Source organism: Falco punctatus (genome assembly GCF_963210335.1).
Source record: "Falco punctatus genome assembly, contig: scaffold_25, whole genome shotgun sequence".
NCBI classification, from domain to species: domain Eukaryota; kingdom Metazoa; phylum Chordata; class Aves; order Falconiformes; family Falconidae; genus Falco; species Falco punctatus.
The window spans coordinates 177,166-185,340 of record NW_027660064.1 but is presented as its reverse complement, the minus strand read 5'-3'; the positions used below and the strand labels follow the sequence as shown (position 1 = coordinate 185,340).

General features: G+C 46.0%; 1 long non-coding RNA gene across 3 annotated transcripts; it reads left to right on the top strand.

Annotated features, from left to right (window-relative positions):
• The first annotated feature begins 3,996 nt into the window (after window positions 1–3,996).
• LOC308058127 lies at window positions 3,997–8,169 on the top strand. 3 transcript variants are annotated; one of them, XR_013925673.1, is made up of 3 exons: window positions 3,997–4,408; window positions 5,241–5,962; window positions 6,639–8,169. It is a non-coding gene; the product is annotated as an uncharacterized lncRNA (long non-coding RNA). The 3 variants fall into 3 exon arrangements; XR_013925674.1 differs by lacking the exon at window positions 3,997–4,408 and having other exon boundaries at window positions 4,612–5,635; window positions 5,675–5,962; XR_013925675.1 differs by lacking the exon at window positions 3,997–4,408 and having other exon boundaries at window positions 4,612–5,962.
• The last annotated feature ends 6 nt before the right edge of the window (window positions 8,170–8,175 follow it).

Here is an 8,175-nt window from a genome sequence, read left to right as displayed (position 1 = left end):
GAAGGTGAGGGGGTGGTCCCTGATGTCCCAGGGGGCGTCCCTGGGAAATGCCTAATGTCACAGTGGTGTCCCTGGAGGGGTCCAGATATTACCAGACCATTCTATATATCGCCGTGGTGTCTCCCCGTGTGTTCTTGTGTCCCAGTGTGTCCCAGTGGGTGTCTTTAATGTCCCAGTGACATCCCTTTGGGAGTCCTGGTGTCCCCCCGGAAGTCCCTAACATCATAATATTGTCCCTGCCTGTGTCCTGGTGTCCCTAGTGTGTCACTGCAGAGTTCCTGTTTCCCTAGGGATGTCCTCAGTGAGCACAGCCTCTCCTGCCTGATCTCTGCCTGCCCTCACCCTCGCTGCACTCTGCGACCGAGACCCGCAGCTGCTGAAAAGCTCACCCTCACCCAGCCCGATGGCCAAGGCCAAGAAAGGTGAAGCACTGCTGCTCCTCCCGGGGAGGATTCACAGCAGGCCTCTCTCAGGGAAGTCCCTCAGCAGCTCTCCTGCTCTTGCTTCTTGGTCAACAAGGAGCGAAAGCATGCCCAGATCTAGTCTGAGAAAGCATTTGGCACGTGATAGAGTTTTGCTCTTCCCTGTGGTCAGCCTTTGTGTCGTTTTCCTGGGCAGGGGGTCCTGGTCACAGGACTCAGACCTTTGCTACGTTCCAAGAGCAATTCCAAGGTGAGGAAGAGGTGTACGTGGGTTGAAGACCCGTCTCCCAGCTAGACATTGGTGAGTTAACTCTGCAGGAGCTTGCGTTCCCCACAGAGGTTATCCCTGGTGAGAAGGCAACGGACACCATCCACTTTCCCGCGCCCTGTTTGGGACTGGGTGCATGCTCTCTGCACTTCAGAAAGGGCACAAAGAAATTGGGATTTCAGAATTTCTCTGGAGAGAATTCCCTCCAAAGTTAGGCAGACAGCTTGAGCTCCTCCCAAAATAACCACTCCCCAAGAGCCGTTTCCATGAACGACCTTTTCTCTGGCATTCCGTTTCTAATTTTACATGGAAATTCAGCCCGCTCTGCCAGTGACGATGTTCCTCCTCCTTGCAGACAATGTCAAGATCGAGCCACTGAACTACAGGTGGCTATGGCGAGCCACTTCCTTCCCATGGCACGTGGTGCAGAGCTGTGTGCAAGAGACCATACTCTTGCACTCTTTCCAACTGAGGAACAGGCAGCGCCTTGCCTTCGCCTTCAAGGACATTGGCATTCTGTCCTTCACCGACGATGTCTTGTGCATGCAGTTCTATCGCAACTGCGTCACAGGGCTGGAGAGCAAGGCCAGCTGGACTGCTCTGCTCAACACTGCGAGTTGCTCAGGCTTTGAGGGTGATGCAGTGACTTTGGGAAGCCTTTTGAAGGGTGAGCAACCCGATGGCCATTGGCCAGCCTGCACATGGCAGGCCAGTCCGACACCTTTCCACGTGCTCACCCGCACTGACTTCTCCATTGGAAAAGAAGTTTTATTCTGAGCTTCTGAGTTCTTGCCCTACAGAAAGGCTGGCAGCGTTACTGCGCAGTCTCAGTGTTTGCTGTGCAGCTTCTCCAGAGCAAAGCAAGGGCTCATGTTCACGGAGGAAGATTTGGAGAAGGGGTTTGGAGAAGTGGCTTCCTTTTGGAGCAGGAGGCAGGTCTGCTTCCTTTGGGAGCCAAGAGCAAAGTGCCTTGGAAACCTTCTAGCAGCTCTGTGTCACTTTACAGAGGCTGTGGATGCCCAGTGCAGCTGTCTCCAGTGGAGCGACCAGTACTCGAGGGATGCAGGCTGCTCCTGCCCACGCTTTCCCCAGGTGAGTGCATTTTCTCTGCAGCCCTCAACTGACCGAGCGGGCGGATTCCCAGCTCCTGATCAGGAGTGCGCCTTGCAGGGCTCGGCATTGCGCGTTGAGTTTGGGAGGGGGCCTGACCTGAAGGGGCTGGTTTCTGGTTAACTTACGACGAGTTGGGGTTACACGTGTGTTCCCCTGGAGTGGCCAGGCACCATCATTGCATTTCTCATGCCCAGCCTGCCCGCCGTTCCGTCAGAGAGAGCCAGATGCACACAGGGAGGGCTTTAAGCTACGCCGTCTGGTGTTGGGGGGAGATTGCTAATAAAACCCATGCATGGCTGCATGGCCACGAGAAGAAGGTGTGCCATGCTTCACACAAGAGTTGTGAGGATTAGTGCTGGGAAGCTGCAGAGGGTAGGGGTCACCCTTCAAGCCTGTGTCATCATTTCCTGCCCAGGTTTTGCTTTACGGTGGTCAGCAGAGCAGTGGCCAAGGCTTTGTCCACCTGGGCCAAGAAGGCTGCAGCAAAGTCCAGGCTCAGACAAGGTATGGGAACAGGTCTCTGCTGCCCAGCTGAGGCCCTGCTCTGCGCTGGGTGACCACAGCTCCGTCAAAAGGCACTCCTCAGGGGGCTGCTCTGCAAAGTTTCTTCCTTTGCCAGGTGCAGAGGAGCATCCTGGCAAGCTGCTGCAGAGACGGATGAAGCTTTCCCTTGCTGCACTGCCAAGTCAGGGGCCAGGCACAAGACAGAAAGACTTGGGCAAGAAGACTTCTGAGAGGTGAGACCCTGGTGGGAAGGGATGAAAGGGATCCTGCACCCATGGAGGAGAGACATCCCCTCTGAACACTCCAGCTGCAGGGACGCGGCAAGGTCCCTGACACATGCCGCATGGTTCCTATGTGCTTGTTTCCCCTGTTGTGGGCCCCTCACTGAGGAAGGTGGTGGACGCTGAGTGCACCCCACGTCCCTGTGGTTCCCTTACACAAGAGCTGAGGTGCAGTCCTCCCCCGTCCATCTGAGGGGGCTCAGGAAAGGCTTCCCCCTGCCAGCAGAAATGGCCCCACCTCCCGTGCTGCTTCTGCCAGCCTGGGGAGCTTTGGTACCAGGCGAAGGTGGGAGAGCAAACTGCCCCGTGCTCATGCCGACTGCTCCTGGTGCCTCTTTGCAGTGCGCTCCCCCCGTGTCCAGGCAGCTCGCCCAGGATGAAGGAGGCAGGCAAGGCAGGCAGGCAGGAGCCGGCTTCTCCAGCCAAACCCACCTCTACACTCCCATCTTCAGACGACTGCCAGAGAGCGCTGCAGGTACGTGCCTTGCTGTAGCTGCCGTGCTGCTGGGGACTCGGCAAAAGCCTCTTTGTGCAGAGAGCCAGCCTGAAAGGACCCCTGGACATGTGCTCCTTGTCAGCTGTCTGTCACCTCCTTCAGATGTTCCTTGCCCCCTGGGTTGTCACAAAGCACTTTCTCCTGGCCCAGGGCCTATGGGAGATGCCCAAGTCCTTTCTCGGCTGTTCACAGTGGAGGGCTTTGGTCACAGCTGTGTTTGCCAGGAGCCTAGAATGACCCCACAGCCCCCAGTCTGTTAGGGGCAAAGCCCTGCCAACCGGCCAGCTGAGGCAAGGGGCAGCAACACGGGTCAGACCCAAAGGACACCCGTTCCAGGAGCGGAGACTAATCCTGCCTTCTGCTGCCTTGCCATCTCCTCCAGGAGGTCTGGCAGCTGTCTGCAGAGTGGGAGCAAGTGAGGCCCAAGTGGCAAGAGCAGCTCAAGCAAGCAAAGGCAGAGTGGGCGGCGTGGGGAGCCTGGTCTGCAGGGAAGGACTGACAGCAACCCCAGGTACGGGCAGCGATTGACACTGCTGAGGGCAGCAGCGACCCTCTCCTTCGGGGCACCCAGGGCGGCAGGTCTCCAGAGGTGGGGAGCAGGACAGACATCTGGCTGCAGGGCAGGGGTTTGCCTGCTCATGCACATGAGGGAGAGACTGGCAGCAGGATGCAAGCGGCAAAATCAGCTGTGATGACGGGCATGCAGTGCTGGGTCTCCCTGCTGCCAGGTCCTGCTGCAGGCTCCTTTCAAGAGGTCCTCTGGGAAACAGCACCTGTGGATGCCGTCTGCTTTGTTGAGAGCGTCTGCTCCTTGGCAGGCACTCGGCACTGGAGGCGCTTGGACTCCCCACCCTCCAGCCCAGCCCAGGAGAGAGGCGGTCAAGGAGAGGTGGAGAAAGGCTCCAACCCCCTCTGGCTACAAGGACCATAAACCTAACCAACCCAACACATGGCACTGCATATTCTACCACTAAATCATGTCCCTAAGTGCCTATGTTTCCCCCAGTACCCAATAACGGATGCTTAGATCTCCTTTTGCCCTTAATGTTTTCAAAGGAGGAGCCAGGGCACTCAGAACTGCAGGAGGACAAGTGGTAAGAGAAGCCTCAAGGTTAAGTCTTTAGGTTAAGTCTTAAGGTTGAGTCTTAGTGTTAAGTCTTATCGAGTTAAGTTTTAAGGTTATGTCTTAAGGACGAGTCTTAGGGTTAAGTCTTAGGGTTAGGCCTTTAAGGTTAAGTCTAAGTTTAAGTCTAAAGGGTTAAGTCATTAGAGTGTGATTCTTAGGGTTACGTCTTATGGTTAAATCTTTAGGTTAAGTCTAAAGGTATAGTCTTCAGAGTTAAGTCTTAGGGTAATGTTTTAGTGTTAAGGCCTAGGGTTAAATCTTAGAGTTAAGACTTTAGACTAAGCTATAAGGTTAAGTCTTAAGGTTGAGTCTTAGGGCTAAGTCTCAGGGTTAAGACTTCAGGTTAAGTCTTTAGGTTAAAGTCTTAAGGTTGAGAATTACAGTTAAGACTTGGGTTAAGTCTTAGAGTTATGTCTTAAGGTTAAGTCTTAAGTTTAAGTCTTAAGGTTGAGTCTTAGGGTTAAGTCTTAAGGTTGAGTCTTAGGGTTAAGACTTTTGGTTAAGTCTTAAGGTTGAGTCTTAGTGTTAAGTCTTAGAGTTAAGTCTTAGAGTTAAGTTTTAAGGTTATTTCCAAAGGTTGAGTCGTAGGGGTAAGCCTTAGGGTTAAGTCTTAGGGTCAGGTCTTTAGGTTAAGTCTTAAGTCTAAAGGATTAACTCTTTAGAGTATAACTATTAGGGTTAAGTTTTAGGGTCAAGTCTTAGGGTTAAGGCGTAGGGTTAAAAGTCTTTAGGTTAAGTGGTAAGGTGAAGTCTTTAAGGTCGAGTCTTAGGGTTAAGTCTTAGAGTTAAGTCTTAAAGGTTAAGTCTAAAGGTTCAGTCGTAAGGTTGAGTCTTAGTGTTAAATCTAAGGGTTAAGTCTTGTAGTTAATTCTTAGGATTAAGTTTTATTTATAAGTCTTAGGGTTAAGTATAAGTGTTAAGTCTTAGGGTTAAGTCTTCAGTTTAACTCTAAAGTGTTAAGCCTTTAGTATTCTTAGGGTTAAGTTTTAATATTGTATCTTAAGGATGAGTCATAGGGTTAAGTCTTAAGGTTAAGTCTAAAGGTATAGTCTTTAGAGTTAAGTCATAGGGATAAGTCTTAGGGTTAAGACCTAGGGTTGAATCTTAGAGTTAAGTCTTTAAGCAAAGTTATAAAGTTAAGTCTTAAGGTTGATTCCTAGGGTTAAGTCTTAGGGATAAGATTTAGGGGTAAGTGTTAGCGTTAAGTCTTTAGATTAAAATCTTAAGGTTGAGAATTACGGTAAAGACTTAGCGTTAACTCTTAGAGTTATGTCTTAAGGTTGAGTTTTAGAGTTAAGTCTTAAGGTTAAGTCTTTATGTTGAGTCTTAGGGTTAATTCTTAAGGGCAGGTCTTTAGGTTAAGTCTTAAGGGTTATGTCTTTAGAGTATAATTATTAGGGTTAAGATTTAGGGTTAAGTCTTAGGGTTAAGTCTTTAGGTTAAGTTATAAGATTAAGTCTTAAGGTTGAGTCTTAGGGTTAAGTCTTAGAGTTAAGTCTTAAGGTTGAGTCTTAGGGTTAGGTCTTAGGCTTAAGTCTTTATGTTAAGTTCTAAAGGTTCAGTGTTAGAGTTAAGCATTAGGGTTAAGTCTTAGGATTAAGGCCTAGGGTTAAATCTTAGAGTTAAGTCTTTAGGTTAAGTTATAAGGTTAAGTCTTAAGGCTGAGCCTTAGGGTTAACTCTCAGGGTTAGGTCTTTAGGATAAGTCTTAAGGTTAAGTCTACAGGGTTAAGTCTTTAGGTTAAGTCTTAAGGTTAAGTCTACAGGGTTAAGTCTTTGGAGTTAAGTCTTAGGGTTAAGTCTTTAGGTTAAGTCTTAGGGTTAAGTCTAGGTTAAGTTTTAAGGTTAAGTTCTAAAGGTTCAGTGTTAGAGTTAAGCATTAGGGTTAAGTTATAGGGTTTAGTCTTAGGGTTAAGTCTTAGGGTTTAGTCTTAGGGTTAAGTCTTAGGGTTAAGTGTTAAGGTTAAAGTCTTAATTTTGAGTCTTAGGGTTAAGTCTTAAGGTTAAGTCTTTAGGTTGAGTCTTAGTATTAAGTGTTAAAGTTTTAAGGTTTTGTCTTAATGTTGTGTCTTAGGGCTAAGACTTAGGGTTAGGTCTTTAGGTTAAATATTAAGTTAAAATGTAAAGGGTTAAGTCTTTAAAGTATAATTATCAGGGTTAAGTCTTACGCTTAAGTCTTAGGGTTAAGTCTCAAGGTTGAGTCTTACAGTTAAGTCTAAAGGTGCAGTCTTAGGGTTAAAGGCCTAGGGTTAAATCTTAGAGTTAAGTATTTAGGCTAAGTATAAGGTAAGGTCTTAAGGCTGAGTCTTAGGGTTAACTCTCAGGGTTAAGTCTTAAGGTTAAGACATAAAGTTGAGTCTTGGGGTTAAGTCTTAGAGTTAAGTCTTAAGGTTAAGTCTTAAGGTTGAGTATTATGGTAAAGTCTTAAGGTTAAGTCTTAAGGTTAAGTCTACAGGGTTAAGTCTTAGTGTTAAGTCTCAAGGTTAAGTCTTAGGGTTAAGTGTTAAGGTTGAGTCTTAGGGTTATATCTTAGGGTTAAGACTTAGGGATAGGTTTTAGGGTTATGTCTTTAGGCTAAGTCATAAGCTTTTAAGTTTGAGTCATAGGGATAAGTATTAGGGTTAAGTCTTAGGATTAAGTCTTTAGGTTAAACCTTAAGGTTGAGACTTAGGGTTAAGTCTTAGGTTTAAGTCTTTATGCTAAGTCTTAAGGTTAAGTCTAAAGGTTCAGTCTTTAGAGATAAGTCTTAGGGTTAAGTCTTAAGGTTAAGTCTTAGAGTTAATTTTTAAGTTTAAGTCTTAAGATTGAATCTTAGAGTTAAGTCTGAAAGTTGAGTATTACGGTTAAGTCTTAGGGTTAAGTCTACAGATTAAGTGTTAAGGTTGGGTCTTAGGGTTAAATATTAGGGTTACGTCTTAGGGATAAGTTTAGGGTGAAGTCTTAAACTTAAGTGTTAAGGTTGAGTCTTAGGGTGAAGTCTTAAAGAGTTAAGTCTCAAGGTTAATTCTTAAGGTTGAGTCTTAGAGTTAACTTTTAAGGTTGTATCTTAATATTGAGTCTTATGATTAAGTCTTTAATGTTAACTCTCAAGGTACAGTCTTTAGAGATAAGTCTTAAGATTAAACCTTTAGGTTAGTTCTTAAGGAGAAGTCTTAGGGTTAGTTCTTTAGGTTAAGTCTAAAGGTTAGAGTCTTAAGGTTAGAGTCTTAAGGTTAAGTGTCTAAGGTTGAGTCTTATGATAAAGTCTTTGGGTTAAGTCTGAGGACTTAACCTTAACACTTAACCCTAAGGACTTAACCCTAAGACTGAACACTAAGACTCAACCTTAATACTTAACACTAAGACTTGACTCTCAGACTCAAGCTTAAGTCTTAACCATAAGACTTAACACTAAGACCCTATAGATTTAAACCTACAACATATCCCTAAGTCTTAACACTACGACTTAAAACTAAGTCTTAACCATAAGGCTTAACCCTAAGAAATAACACTAATACTTAACCCTAAGATTTAACCCTAAGAATTAACCCTAAGTCTTAACTTTAAGATGTAACCCTAAGACTTAATGCTAAGACCTAACCCTAAGACTCAACCTTGAGACTTAACCCTAAAACTTAACCCTAAGACCTAAATCTAAGACTTAATGCTGGCTTAACACTAAGACCAAACCCTAAGAAATTACCCTAAGAATTAAGCCTAATACTTAACCCTAAAACATAATTCTAAGACTTATCCTTCAGAACTAACCCTAAGACTTAACCCTAAGACTTAACCCTAAGACTCAACCTTAAGACTTAACCTAAAGACTTAACCCTAAGACTTAACCATAAAACATAACCCTAAGATTTAACCCTAAAGACTTGACTTAACCCTAAGACTTATCCCTAAGACTTAACCATAACAGTTAACCCTAAGACTCAAATTAAAACTTAACCCAAAAACATAACCCTAAGACTTAACCCTCAG